The sequence below is a fragment of the Paroedura picta genome, chromosome 7, assembly GCF_049243985.1.
Source record: "Paroedura picta isolate Pp20150507F chromosome 7, Ppicta_v3.0, whole genome shotgun sequence".
Taxonomy (NCBI): Eukaryota; Metazoa; Chordata; class Lepidosauria; order Squamata; family Gekkonidae; genus Paroedura; species Paroedura picta.
The window spans coordinates 60,987,648-61,003,142 of NC_135375.1; the positions used below are offsets into that span (position 1 = coordinate 60,987,648).

General features: G+C 44.2%; 1 protein-coding gene across 2 annotated transcripts in view; it reads right to left on the minus strand.

Moving 5' to 3' along the window:
* The window catches only part of SPIN1 (spindlin 1), a 51,053-nt gene extending 35,809 nt beyond the window's left edge, over positions 1–15,244 (minus strand). For both annotated transcript variants that reach the window (XM_077344520.1, XM_077344518.1), the window contains exon 1: positions 14,930–15,244. The gene's annotated coding sequence lies outside the window, so the exon portion shown is untranslated. The remainder of the gene's footprint in view (positions 1–14,929) is intronic.
* Positions 15,245–15,495: the final 251 nt, after the last annotated feature.

Below are 15,495 nucleotides of genomic sequence, written 5' to 3' on the forward strand. Positions count from 1 at the left end.
AGATGCAATTTAATAAAGATAAGTGTAGAGTTCTGCATCTGGGTCAGAAAAATGAAAAGCATGCCTACTGGATGGGGGATACGCTTCTAGGTAACACTGTGTGTGAACGAGACCTTGGGGTACTTGTGGACTGTAAACTAAACATGAGCAGGCAGTGTGATGCAGCAGTAAAAAAGGCAAATGCCATTTTGGGCTGTATCAACAGGGGCATCACATCAAAATCACAAGATGTCATAGTCCCATTGTATACGGCACTGGTCAGACCACACCTGGAGTACTGTATGCAGTTCTGGAGGCCTCACTTCAAGAAGGACATAGATAAAATTGTAAGGGTACAGAGGAGACCGACGAGGATGATCTGGGGCCAAGGGACCAAGCCCTATGAAGATAGGTTGAGGGACTTGGGAACGTTCAGCCTGGAGAAAAGGAGGTCGAGAGGGGACATGGTAGCCCTCTTTAAGTATTTGAAAGGTTGTCATTTGGAGGAAGGCAGGATGCTGTTCCCATTGGCTGCAGAGGAAAGGACACGGAAAGGACATGCAGTAATTGGTTTAAACTACAAGTACAACGATATAGGCTAGATATCAGGAAAAAAAATGTCACAGTCAGAGTAGTTCAGCAGTGGAATAGGCTGCCTAAGGAAGTGGTGAGCTCCCCCTCACTGGCAATCTTCAAGCAAAGGTTGGATACACACTTTTCTTGGATGCTTTGTGCTGATCCTACATTGAGCAGGGGGTTGGACGAGATGGCCTGTATGACGTGTAGCATGTGCTTTTATAATTATTTCATTCATATTATTTTATTGTGTTTTTATTAATATTATAAGCCATCTTGAGCTGCATAAGGAAGGAAGGTGGTTAAGCAAATGTTCAAAAGAAATATACTAGTTTGGGGTTTGAAAACTGTAAACTCCCTCCTTACTCAATCTTAGTCCTGCCTTGTCATCTTTATTGATCAATTGATTATGGTATGATTTATAACCAGAGGTTCATGTGGGGCAACAGAATCCAATATTGCTTAAGGGTAAGTCAGTGGGTATAGTTCTATTTAGGCAGGATGGTGCCTTTATTATGCCCTCTAGTCTGAGATGTGGAAAATGTGAAACGGTTTTTGTTTTTAAGATTACATTTCTGTCATGTACATACTAAACGTATTTCCATACTCTCCTTTTGTTTCTATTCAACCCTGTATTTCTTAAGATGTGCTTGGGCCTCTTTATTGTAACGTATTTGGCAACAGTTACACTCATAGAAATTAGCCAAAATTTTAAACAAAACCAGATTCCCTAATTGAAACCTTAAATATTCACAGGCTTATGATGTTCTTCAGATTTTAACATCTGTCTGAGACAAATTTTGAATAATTCCAGCTTTCCTTCTATCACTTTTTCTGCTGTCTTCCTCACTGACTAATTTTAGATTGTAAACATTTTGGGGCAGAGGCCTGATCTTAAGTTTTCAACTTTACCATTAGACTACAAGAGACTGGGATGATGGTGGACAGAGAAAGGCTGTGCTAACACTATCTTCCTTCTTGTTGATTTCAACAGATTGTAAAAAAAATATCAAACTTACTTTAGAATGGAACTTATAAATTACTGCTGATAACAGCCTCAATAAACTGTGACAAGCTGAATCTCTTGATTAAGTAGTTAATTTATGGTAGTAATTGATTTAACTGCTAGTTACTTCCTACTTGTTACTTGAAACTGGAAGAATTGAAACAAGAACTATTGTTGCTATAGTCCTTAAAACCTTTAAGGCAGTAACAAATATTATAAAGTTATCAAATAAAAGACAGAGGACAGTCAAATACAAACTCATTACACTACAAAGCAGCAGTAACATGGACATTGATACTGCATCAGTCATACATGTTATCTGCATATGAGATAGGCTTCTTAAAATAAACACAATAGCAAGGAAAGTGCATAATCAATAAGATTATTTATCTTTATTAGCAAATAAAAACGAACACCCAGTTATAGAAGACTATTTGGAGCCATCTATTTTTCAGTGCTAACTAGGCATGGGCAGTTGGCTCGGATAAGCTGAAAAGTACACAAATCAATCCAAGAAGAACTGCCCTTTCCCTGCATTTGGGCAGTTTTAATACCTCCCCCCCCCCCCCCCGCTTTGTTAACCAGCACCTGAGAAAGCAGTGCGGAGCATGCACCAATCATCTGATGACAGGCACTCCACCTGCTCCCTTTAAATCCCCCCCCAAACAGGGAGGGGAGGCATTGAAATTGAGAAAGTAGGCTGTCTGTCATCAACAGGTGATGGGCATGCTGGCTGCAAAGACCAGCACAGGCACCAACTGCTAGCAGTGAAGCCCCAGAACATTTTGGATTCAGCCAAATCCCAAAAGGTGAAGGTATCTTTTGTGCCCTTTGGATTGTATCTCCCATCCTGTATGCACACAATTCATTTTGTGATCCAGATGTAGAACTCTGCACTTCTTGTTGTCATTTGCCCACCTTTCAAATATGTTCATTATCTTGTTGAACTTTACCTCTGTCTTCTGGGGCAGTGGTCCCCAACCACTGGGGCAGTGGTCCCCGCGAAGGCCTTGGTGCCGGGCCGCGGCTCCTTCTTCCCTCCCCCCCGAAGCGAGAAGCTCGCCAGGCTGTGAGGAAATCGGCCGCCAAAGCGGCCCATTAGCTTGCGGCCCGGCAAGCATCTTATTTCGGGAGGGGAGTGAAGAGAAGCTTGCCGAGCTGCAAGCTTAGCGGCCGATTTGCTGGCGGCCCGGAGGGGCCGGGAGGGGGAGCCACGGCCGCCGGCATGGCGGTGGTACAAACGTGCCTGCGCAGAATGCCGGGCGCAAACGCGCGTGCGCGGCAGTCCATGCATGCGCGTTTGCGTTGGGGCTGCCGCGCGTACGCAGGCCCCCAGGCCACCCTCTCCCCCAACTACGCCGCAGCGGGAGAAAGCTTGCGGACCGCTGTTCTGGGGTGTTCACTACTCCTCCCAATTTGGTGTCATCTGTAAATTTAATTAGCAATCGATCCACCCCCTCATACAGATCATTGATAAAAGTACTGGACCCAGTACTGAGCCCTGTGGCACCCCACTGCTCTCCTCCCTCCAATCTGATGAAATACCATTGGCAATTATTATTTGGGAGCATTTAGTCCATTTAGCTATTATCTGTTAGTTATTACTGTGCATGCAAAGGACAAGGAAGCAGACAAAATCATGGCTATATTTGCTGCCCTGCCCCACCCCTGGAGCCAAATTCTGTACATTGTTTCTGCTGCACCTCAGTCCCATCTCATTCTACTATAACAAAGGGGAATTTTATTTTGCTTGTTCGATCTCAAATCACTATGGAATTAGCCAGTAGGATGAAACAAATATTTTTAGAAGTTCTAGAAGACCTGCTTTGGGGCCTGAAATACTCAGGAGAACAGCGGGCATCTCTTTCAACTAAATATTTTATTTAACTAAATAAATAACACTACTGGAAGAAATGAAATACTTGTCCATAACCTCCTTCCTTCTGAAGATGTTATTAACAAGCTTGATTACAGTTAAATCTGTATATTTCTGAGAAGCTGATCAGATTCATTGCCAATCTGAAAGTAGGGAACTTTATTATCCTTACTTTTTTTGTTGTGCTTAGCTTTATATTATGTTATGAATTGTTCATTGGAGATTATCATCTGTTCTGGGACACCTGGGAACATTAGTTTCTTACTGTTACCCCAACTTTACAGTTGAAGCCTCAAAGTAGCTTTAAAAAATTGAAAAATACAATATATATAATAGATCATTACAACAATTAATAGAGGCGATAAAAACAACTATTCTACAGCCACCAACTAAAACCAATTGCCAGGCAATTATCAAGACTTTTCTTCAGCCAAGTCACTGTTCTAAAAGGTGTTCACATAAAGCCTGGAAAAGTGTCCAATACACTTCCCTGTGATGGGCAGGTTAGGTTCCACCTTTTCCTAAGGGCAACCAATGAGAGCTGATGGAATGTGGGTGAGTGGACAGTTAGAAACAGCAGTTAGGAGAGCAGATGGGAGTTGACATCTATAATATGATCTTTATAACTGGCTCATTTATTGTGGATCAATTGTAGTTTTCAAACATTTTATTAAAAGGTCCTCCTGCAGTACCAAGAAAAAGAAGAGAGCACTCCTGGCCACAGCTATCACCAGTGAGACGACAAGCACCGTTTAGTCTAAGAGGACAAAACTGTAGGCCTGCTCCTTCAAGGGCTGTGTAACCGTCTGAGCATTCCAGGCTTCCAATTAGCCAGCTACCATAGATGGCTGGATTAAACAATTGGGTACTCCAGTGTCTCATGACAATTAAAGAGAGAAGACAACTGGATTCTTCAGTGTGATGATGGAACTAGATGCCTACTGACTCCTTCCTGTCTTGTAAGAACACAACAACTGCAATATAGCAAGCAGTCCAACATATGCCAAAAAGATTTGTTCCATTATTCTTTGTGTGGATAATGATTATGAAAGACTTAGTTATTTGTGGGATCCAACCCCCTGCCCCCCAAAAACTAATAAAGAACAACAGTCAAAATGATCAGGCAGGAGTCCGAGACCTTTTCTGCACGGAGGAAAAAGGCTGGACTGGTGCTCTTGTAGCAGTAGGGCCAATCCCCACTGCCACATGATGTCGGTGCCAACCCAGGCTGGACCTGGTCCAAATCAGGCCCTCCATTGTCCCGTGGCAAGAGAACGCGGCTATTTCCACGTTTCATTTTTCACTGCAGGCACCAATGGGGCCTATCCCATGCCAGGTTGCAATGCAATCCCACCTTCATGAAAATAACCCACCCTGCTATGAAACCTCTCTGCCCTGGCTATCTCATATGGAGGCAGTAATCCGGGGTGGACTGGGTCCGGAAGGGAAAATCTTCCTCCGTGAGGACCTGGAAAGTGGCAGGGCAAAGTGACCTATCGCAAGCAACTGGCAGCAGCCTGGCACAGCTGCCACCATGCGGTATAGGTACCAAATAGAGGGGGGAACCACTCCCTGAAAATATATATTTGCAAACATTGGAAGATGTGTAGCAGCAATGCTGAAACATAGATCTTCATCCCAGCAAGGCTGGCATGAAATCTCTTATAACTTTTCCAAAGTTATCAATTTACAATTCACACATTTCCATTGGTTCATGTATCATCATCATGTACAGCTGGCACCCCTAGATTGGTCAGTATCTCAGAACAGCCTGATTCCAGAGAGCCAGCTTGGTGTAGTGGTTAGGAGTGCAGACTTCTGATCTGGCGAGCCAGGTTTGATTCCACACTCCCCTACATGCAACCAGCTGGGTGACTTTGGGCTCGCCACAGCACTGATAAAGCTGTTCTGACCAAGAAGTAATATCAGGGCTCTCTCAGCCTCACCTACCTCACATGGTATCTGTTGTGGGGAGAGGAAAGAGAAGGTGAATGTAAGCCACTGAGACTCCTTCGGGTAGAGAAAAGTGGCATATAAGAATCAACTCTTCTTCTCTTCTGGTGGGCTGGGGTAACTCTTATAAGAAGGTACTGTTGTGGAATGGTACAGCTTACTGTCTAAGCAATTCTATTGAGACTGGCCTCTAACAAGGGACTCCACCACACATGTGCTCGTTCCTAAACCTGAAACATCTCGAAGACTGCATCAGGGCATTATTTACAGACTGCCATAGGTTTCCTTTGTTCACTTATCTACACAAAATTCAGGCTACACAGTGACTTACTCTCACTTGCGGATGCTTGCAGATAATGGCGATTTCATTCCTTCCTTTGGTCAGGCTATCATTAAAGATTATTGAAAAGTTTTTACTAAGTCTAATTTGTATGGTCCCACAATTATATACTACTGAAGGATTCAGTAAGAACTCTGTCCAAAGCGGTCTTACCAAGCTTCTTTCAAGTGTCCTAAATTAGTCTACTTTAAAGATATGTCTATCATTGCCTTATTATTAGGTTTTGGTAGACTCCAGGCAAGCCATATTCAGCCAGCTAGGCCAATACCACTGTTTACATCAACCAGGAAGACAATTTGATAGCAAATAACTGTTTATACAACAAACATAACTTTTAAAAACTTTATTTTATGTCATTACTTGGAATAAATTATAGAATCTGCAGTCCAGTAAGGGTTACAAATTGATAGTGTGCCTCAACTTCTGCAACAAGGAGGAGAGCCTGTTTTTCCTATTCAAAGCCACTTACAATTGCCTAACCTTCCTCTTCCCACTACAGATATCCTGTGAGGTAGGTAAGGCTGACAGAGCCCAGAGAGAACTCTATGACTGGTGCAAGGTCACTCAGTTGGTTGAATGTGCAGGAGTGGGGAATCAAATTGCAGTTTTTAATCACTACATCAAGCTGGTTCTGAAGTACTCACCTTTTCTATGTTTGCAGAAATTGCAGTCCCACTAGGAGTGTGCAAAACTCCCAACAAAACTGGCATCTTGGGGGCTCAGGTATACTGAACCCAAAATATCAGTAAATCCCTATATTCCCGAATCCCAATCCTGGTACAGTGTTGGAATTTGGTAAATACTGAAGAAACACAGAATTTTTTTTGCTCCATTATACCCTATGGAAAATTGATCCAGCAGAATAATAGAAAATTGATCCAGGGGTATCTCAAGGGAGATGCTGCATTTGAAGGTACAGACATCAGTTATGCATTATAGCTGCTAGTGCCTCTCCTCAAAAAACCTTCCAAGTTTCAAAAAGATTGGGCCAATTCCATGGTTCCTCAAGGAAGGTGCTCCCATCCTCCACTGCTTTCAATTGAAGGGGAGTAAAGGCATTTAAGGGGAATGTGGTCCTTTTAAATGCCTTTTGCTTGAATGAACTTCGAAGGCATTTACAGGTACTGCCATTTATTTAAATGCCCTTTAACTTCCCTTATCTGGTTGTTCCAAAAAAATCCTGAATATTTACAGAATATTTGGGGTTCAGACATTTTGGAGCCAAAATTCAGCCCCAATCTATAACTGGCTGGAACAGATGGGAAATACCAATAAGGTATTTTTCAGCTATTTTTTTTCAGCTTGGATATACTGAATGGACATTCCTGTTCCCTATATAATCAAAAGACAAAATTTCAACATCTGCTCATAGCAAATGACTCATCTGCTTCAGTACTAAACAAAATAAATTAGATATCACATGTGCACCGACATATACCTTCTGCTCCGTATTTATTATTCTAATCACTTACAAGAGCCTCTTGTGGCGCAGAGTGGTAAGGCAGCCGTCTGAAAGCTTTGCCCATGAGGCTGGGAGTTAAGATCCCAGCAGCCGGCTCAAGGTTGACTCAGCCTTCCATCCTTCCGAGGTCGGTAAAATGAGTACCCAGCTTGCTGCTGGGGGGTAAACGGTAATGACTGGGGAAGGCACTGGCAAACCACCCCGTATTGAGTCTGCCATGAAAACGCTAGAGGGCGTCACCCCAAGGGTCAGACATGACTCGGTGCTTGCACAGGGGATACCTTTACCTAATCACTTACAGTCTAGAAAAATCCACTGTAACCACTTGTGGCAAACTAGCTTGTTTGGCCTCAGAATAATAGTTAAGAACATGCTTACATGGGTATTTCAACTTCAGTAAGTGATGAAACTTCGGGATAAGAATCCACTGCATATTGCATTATACCACCTTACATCTCCAATGGAGTTTACACCCTTGTTTGCTTATTATATATGGATACCTGAAAAATGCTATCACTATTCAAACATTCATGCATTTAAACAACACTGCAACTCTCCCAAGTATTTTTTGAAAACAATGCATTACTGTAAGGTAACCAGTATATCTTTCTGCCTCCAATTCTGCAGCATGAATTGTAGAGTACTTTTGTAGAGTAAAAGGGTTGGGTTTGTTGGCAAGTTCACATTCACCAATTATACAACTTACCAATCACTTTTAGTGCCCTGCAAGCGTCCTGCTGGATCAGACCAGTGGCCCACCCAGTTCAGTATCTTGTCTCACACAGTGGCCAATCAGTTCTCCTGGAGGTCCAACAACATAATATAGTAATTGCAGCCTTCTCCTGATGATGTCTCCTAGCATTGTGACTCAAAGGTTGACTATCTCTGTATGTGGAGGTTCCCTTTAGTGACCTAGTAGCCACTAATAAACCTTTCTCCATGCATCAGTCTAATCTCCTTTTAAAGTTGTCTATACTTCTGGCCATTGCCACAGCCTCTGGCAGTAATTCCACACTTCTATTGTTTGCTATGCAAAGAAATACTGGCAGTCTGAGAAGACAAATACTGACACAAATAGACTAATTGTCTGATTCGGCATAAAGGCAGCTTCATGAGTCCTTCTTCCAAGGCAGGATGGAGAGGGGCAAGTGGAAGTGAAAAAATTGAATTCCTGACTTGATTTTATGGCAGCCAAAATACAACACAGTGACAATCACAGGATATCAATAACTGCCTTGAAGAATTTTCATGAGCTTAGAAAATTATAAACCTCTTGACAGACAACTGTAAAGCAGCTAGAACTAGTTTTCTCAACCAGAGTTTTGTGAAACCCTGGTTTTTTTTTGATGCCCCTGGAAGGGTTTTCTAAATGGGTGGTAGTATGTATGTATGTGTGTGATTGTATATGTATATGTGTGTGCACACACACACACACATATATAAAACATTTATCAGGTGATAGGATCATATGGTCATGTCAACCCACCCTCTCTTCCAAAATGGCCAATAATGGATCTGGAGGGGGGAAGGAGAGGGGCCTTGGATGGGGGTATACATAACTATGCTTCCCATCCCAACCATATTCTGTATGATGGCACCACTTCTGAGGTTTCTCAAAGCCTGAAGAATGTTTCAAGTGTTTCTCATGTATTAAAAAGCTGAGAAAGGTTGATCTAGAAACTTAAATTCTTCATAAGCAATAGTTGGGTTCCATCTTCTCCCAATTTAATGTTAAGGTATATGGCTAGGAAAAGCTCCTACATCCACTTCTGTATCTACTATCACAGGCTCTGTTCAGCTGAAATATGGTAGATCAGATCATGCTCTATTACTGCAAGCAAAATTCAGCAGTTCAACTTTATTTTGTTGGATTCTAACTTGACATAGGCCCATTATGCACGGCCGCCGAAACGGCGATTTCGGGACATATGGAAAACGCGGAGGGGGAAGAAGCGAAGCAAACCGCTTATGCACGGGACAGGACGCAATGGCAGCAAAACCCAGAGTAACTATGCATGCGGTGACCCCGGCGCCTCTTCTGGTTGCGCCCCGGTCACCCGGAAGCTGCACTTTCTTCCGCGTTTCACTAACGCAGCTTTTTCGGCGGCATGCACCGAATCTGTGGCCGGTTGCAGCCGGCTCCATGCGTTATCTGTGATTTTAATCACCGCCATTCCACCCCAAATGCGCGCTATCCCCTCCATGCATAATGGGCCATAATGAAACAAGATGCAAGAAAGCGACAAAAGTGGGTGTAGGTTACACCAGTGTGTCATGTTCTGTCCTGGCTTTACTCTGTGGATGAGCAACCTATTTAGGTGTCTCCAAGCCAATGAAAACTTCCATACCTGGATGAAAACAAAGGGTCTTACTTAAGTGAATGCCACCCAAATCAATGAGGCACTACTAAAATTCCCACTGGGAATTAAGCCAATGTGAATCATATCAGTATGTCATTTAAAGCATCCAGACAATACACAATCTACAAAAAAAAATCAGTTAACTTCTTGTATGTCACATGTTTCAAATTCAAACCAAGAGAAGGGTTAAAAATACAGCCCAAACCTAGGAAGGCAGGCATGTTCTACTTTGGACTGGGATCACACACATAACTCCCATTTTCCCACTTGCTTATTCATCAGTACAACTAGAATTGAATGCAACTATCTGTTTAGCCTCTCTCTCTCTCTCTCATCTGTGAACAATACATGAGCACAGCCAAAGGTGCAATATCAATACTGCTCACAATACCACACTGATGAAAATTGACAAAAAATACAGCTTACAGAAACCAACAAGGGAGATGGATAGAATGATCTTAATAACCAAGACAATAGTAATCTTTAACAGGTCTCAACAAATCCTAGCACCAGGTCATTATGAAAACTACTATTTTTACCAATGATCTTATTTTAGTGTATCTTGGTAATTCTCAGTTTGCACAAAGTACAAAGCTTATTTATCATTTCACATCAGAGAACCTTTTGTTGTACAACATAAAAATGCATGTACAGAAAGTTCTTTATACCCTTCTCAGGTGCTGGATGAATTCCTTTTTTTCACCTGTTGCTTTCTGCACTTGCTCTAATATTCAGTTAAATGAAGCTTGTAAAAGCAATAATAAAATGATAAGAAATAAGGAAGTATACTGTGTTGAACTTTTGTTTTAGTGCTGACAATACTTGGGTCACCAGAAACTGTCTTAAAAGACTAGGAATAGAAAAATGTGGACATTGAAGTATGAAACCCTGAAGATGAAAAATGAGTCTGGTTCCTAAATTCTGGGGCCAGCACTTCAAACCAAAGAACATTTGTCAAGGTCTGTCTTATAAAACGGTTTGGTAGAATTTTATAATATGGAATTTATATTTGGAAAACAAGGAATTCTGTTTTTGTAGAATTCAAATATTGTATTTGGTTAAGTTAACCAGACAACAATATTCCGTACCTCTTATTTATTGGCAAAAAACAATTTACTTCAAGGCTCCAGAGGTTAGTCAACTTGCAATATAAAATTTTAACATGACCATTAAACCTTTTTTTACTTCCAAATAGGTTTACTGGTTGACCTAATGTGTCGATCACTCTTCCACTGATCACTGCATCAATAGAAGCATACATTTTATCCCTATATTTAAATCTCAGTATAAGAGATTTCTACCAGTTTGAGAAATTTAAAAATTCTCTTAATGACTCATTCTGTCTTCCACCATTATTTCTGATATCAAAATTATAATACTTGTTCAACATAAATATTTCCAAATGCTCAAAATGGCTGACCCTTTGTCCAAGGCAATGGAACTCAGATTGTATCAAGGAACAATAAATTAAGTATTCCAATATAGTAGGCCTGGCAGGCATCACGGGGTCTACAACCAAGTCATTACACTGCCCATGCCATGTTTCAAGAGCCAGCAGAAAAAGAGGCAACCATTAAATATAGTTTTCCCACATGAGCCTTCCATATACTTCTGATGAACAATGCACTGATATCCCCTTGCTTAAAATTTCAGTTTATTTTAACTGTAATACATTCCCCTTCTCCCAAAGGGGTTTACCAGTAACCCACAGAAATAATTCATTCAGTTTAGAACCTAACAGCTTCCTTAAAGTGTCTACAGGGATTCCAGGCTCCAGGTGAGATTGGGGATCTCTGAGCTCATTTCCAGGTGTCTGAGATCAGTTCCCTGGGAGAAAAATTGCTGTTTTGGAAGGTGGACTTCATAATATTATACTCCACTGAGGTCCCTCCCTGCACCAAATCCCACCCATTCCTTGCTCCACCCCAAAGTATCCAGGTATTTCCCAACCCAGAGTTGGTAACCCTAGGTATACATCACATGGGCCCATTATGCACGGGGGGAATAGAGCACATTCGGGGTGGAATGGCGGCGACTAAAATCACCGATAACGCACAGTGCCGGCTGCAACCGGCCGAAGATTCGGTGCATGCCGTTGAAAAAGCCACGTTAGTGAAACGTGGAAGCACAGCTTCCGGGTGACCGGGGTACAACCAGAAGCGGCACCGGGGTCGCCGCGTGCATAATCGGTTACTCTGGGTTTTGCCACCGTTGCGTCCCGTCCAGTGCATAAGCAGTTTGCTTCACTTCTTCCCCCTCCGCGTTTTCCATGTGATTCGAAATCGCCGTTTCGGCGGCCATAGGCAGGAACTGAAGAGCTTCCCTCAACTGCCCTAAATCTAGAGTGGAAAAGATTGGCAAACCTCTCTCGGGACAACTGTGGTACCATCATGGAGAGTGTCCGGCTCTTTGAGTTCACAGATATAGGAAGGTAAACAAGCGGCAGAAATTCTGTTCTCAAAAAGTAGCCGAACTTGTCATAACAAGAATGCCAAGGAAACAGCCCAGCAACCACTTAACCAAAAACCAAAAACTTGATATTGTTGACACTGGGCTTTAAGCTCATTTCAACACTGGTTGGTAGAGCCTGATTTTCTCTACATTTCAAAGACCCAGTGCAACTTTATTTCACAAACTGTTTCCTAGCATATATACCTAAAAAGCATTATACCAACTATACTAACAAACAAACTAAATCAATTATTTGAAACAAAAGTTCATAGTTAAGCATTTACAATATTGTAACTTTGACAACTAATACAAAAGTGCCAAGTCCGAACCAATGTTCCTTCTAATTTCCCCTCTACTGAGCAAAGCAGTTCACCTGCTGAGCAGAATGTAACTGCTGTAATCTTGCAATGGACAGTGCAAGTCCTTTTGCAGATCCATACTACTGCTGAGCAGGGCTTCTTGTGTTTATGATCAGCTGCTCACATGCACAGTTTAGAGGGAACACTGGTCCAAATGCCTCACTAAAAGTTATTCCTATCCTGAAATTAAGTCAGTCCTTTAGAATCAAGAATTTAAGAACAAATTTATCTCCTATTTTTAAATAAATTACAGTATTTGCTGGCGTATAAGACTACTTTTCCCCCCTGAAAAACATGCCTCCAAATGGGAGGGTCGTCCTATACGCCAGGTGCACTTCAGTTGGGATAGACATAGCTGCCCATAGTACTGTAATGTAATGTAACAAACTCTATATTTTGAGTGGAAATGTTTGGGGGTCGTCTTATACGTCCAGTTGTCTTATACGCCAGCAAATACAGTACTAACGTACTTAGTTATCCAACTGCAAAAATACAAGACAGTATTTATAAGATGCGATAAAAGACTAACATGAAGACTGAATTTGGCCATCAATGATATCTGCCAAATAAAACATGGAAGAGTACATTTCTTTTTAACAATTGCAGCTACTCACAGGCAGAAGCAAATCCAAGAGAAAGATGTCTATGCTGTCATCCTTTAAAGATAGCTACATTTTATCTTCAAGGTCATTTTATAACAAAAATTTGCAACAAAAAGAAAGAAACCTCTATCAGCTAAGGATTTACATGTGAGTGGCTCAAAATTGTTTCATGAAGTTTTTGTAGAAGCCTGAAGGGGGTGCTGGTAGTTGATAAAGAGCATGGGGGTGAAAACCTGTAGGCTGTGAGTTATACTATATTCATATTTGATTGATGTTTTTCCTACTGAACATGGGATATGAAAGGGTGTCAAATATGTGCATTCACTAATTTTTTGAAAAAATAGGAACAACCTTGCATGCATTGCATACAAGTAATATGCTCGTGATAAGGTCATTAAGAGTAAAAGAGTAAAAGGCTGCACCAATCGCTGGTCATTAAGAGGACCAATTATTTTATGAAACAGAACAGCATTACAATTAAATATTTTCTGCAGCTTTGTTTCTGAAAGGACACCACCAGTTTTTAAATACTAGCAGAGTACAGGGAAGGGTGGGAAAGGCTGAAAAACTACATAGTTCTGCCACCCTGTTCATAGCAGACACATTTGCTAATATCAGGTAATGAGCCACAACCCAAAATAAAAGAAATGGCCTTGAGCATTCTACTAGTGCAATACCTATTTAATCACCGCCAACATTTTGGTGCATCAGCCTCCCTTCCCCCATGCCTAAGAAGATAGATACGCACATTCCAGTCAAGTCTCTCAGCAGAGGTCGCCCTACTTGCCACCCCCTCCCCCTCAGCAAGGCCTCAGTAAGCTTCCAGAACCCTTTTTGACTTTCAGTTCATTATAATGTACACAACAAATCAAAAGGAGCCAGGTTCCAGACCAAAGAGCCGGACCCTCGGTTTCATATCCCCCCACATACACACACAAACACTGCCTTTCTTTGGTTTGGGAAGGAAGGGAGAGAAGGGGGGGAAACACGAGAGAAAGGTGGTAGAAGACGAAAGGTTAAGAAGCAGAGACAAAATGAGCCTGGTGGAAGATGAGGGGCAGCGTCAGCCATGTTTTGCTTGAGTGTGATGTGTGGGTACAGTATTTACAAACCTGCAGCTGCAGCAGCTCTTGAAGTCGGTGAGGGAAGAGAAAGGAGGAAGGATGGTGGGGGAGGGGAAGAGGGAGGGGAAAAGAAAGAGACAAGAAGGAAAGGCGAAAAGCAGGAGAAAGAAGGAAGGGAGGAGAGACAGGCAGCAACAGCAGACAAAGGAACTCGCAAAGCCACACACGCACACAGGCAGAGGTGCTCCACGAGGAACTGGGCTGCGTGTCTGCGACTTTCGACCACACAATAATTGGGGAAGGCAGGAGCCTGCTCGCCCTCCCGCACACATTCTCGCCCCATCCCCAAGCGGTGCTCGGGCAGCTCTGCAACCCCAGGGCTTATGGAGAGGGGCCAGAGCGGAGCAGAGCGGGGGATGCGGGCACCCCTACAGGGCCCCGGCTTGAAACACAATAGCGGGAAGGAGCCAGAACATTCCGGCGAAATAGGGGGGCGGGGGGGAGACTGAAAGGGGACGGAGAGAAGAATGGGCAGAGCCTGGCACCTCCCTATCTCTCCTCCCCCCAGCCATTCCAGGGAGCAGGGCCGACTCCCGCTCCCCCGCCAGGTTAGAGGTTCCCCTCTGGCCTCCCCCCCCCCTTTCTGGCAACAGCTTCCGGGGGGGGGAGAGAAGCAGCGCGGGGCCTCCGTGAATGAATAATAAATAACGCCAGCCCCAGGGGAGGGGAGGGGAGGAGGGAAAGGGAGCGGCGGCGGGTCTCCCACAGCGACTCCCTCCGGTTGTATCCGGTACTGACGCGCCAGGCCAAGGGCGGCGCGGCAGCACCAGCTCCCCCTCCCCTCCCCTGTCTGCCTTCCCTCCCTCCCTCCCTGCTCCCGCTCGCTCGCTCTCTCTCTCACCTGCCGCCCAAACCTGCTTCTCGGCCGCCACCTCCTCCTCCACCCGGGCGGGCGTGAGGTGCCCGGAGGGGGGGCGGCTTCTGCGGGGGTGCCAGTGCTGCTGCAGAGGCCTCGTCACCCCCGCTGGCCCGGCCAGGCCGCTCAGCTCGTCGGCGGCGGTTGCTGCGGCTCCCCTTGTCTCGCTTGGCCCCCTCCTTCTCCGCCGCTGCTTAGCCCTCCTCTCCCTTGCCACATTGGGAGCCTCCCCTTCGCCTGCGCGGGCGCCGCTGCCAGATCAGAGGCCTCCTCGCCTTCCTGCCAAATAGTGAGCCGCTCCAAACACGCGGCCCCGCCTTCCTCCCTTCTGCAGCACGCAGGCGCACTTCGCCCGATGAACTGCGACAGGAGAGCAGTGCCTCAGCCTCGCTCGCCTCCCTCCCGGCGGCCTTCGGGCGCTTGCGCGGCCTGAGCTCCGCTCGGTAGCTGGCGGAGGCTGCGGGGGATGCAACTTTGTCCCGCGCGCCCCTCGGGGGAGCAGGCGGCAGGAAAACCATCTCCGCCGCGCACTCGCCCGGGTCTGGTTTGTT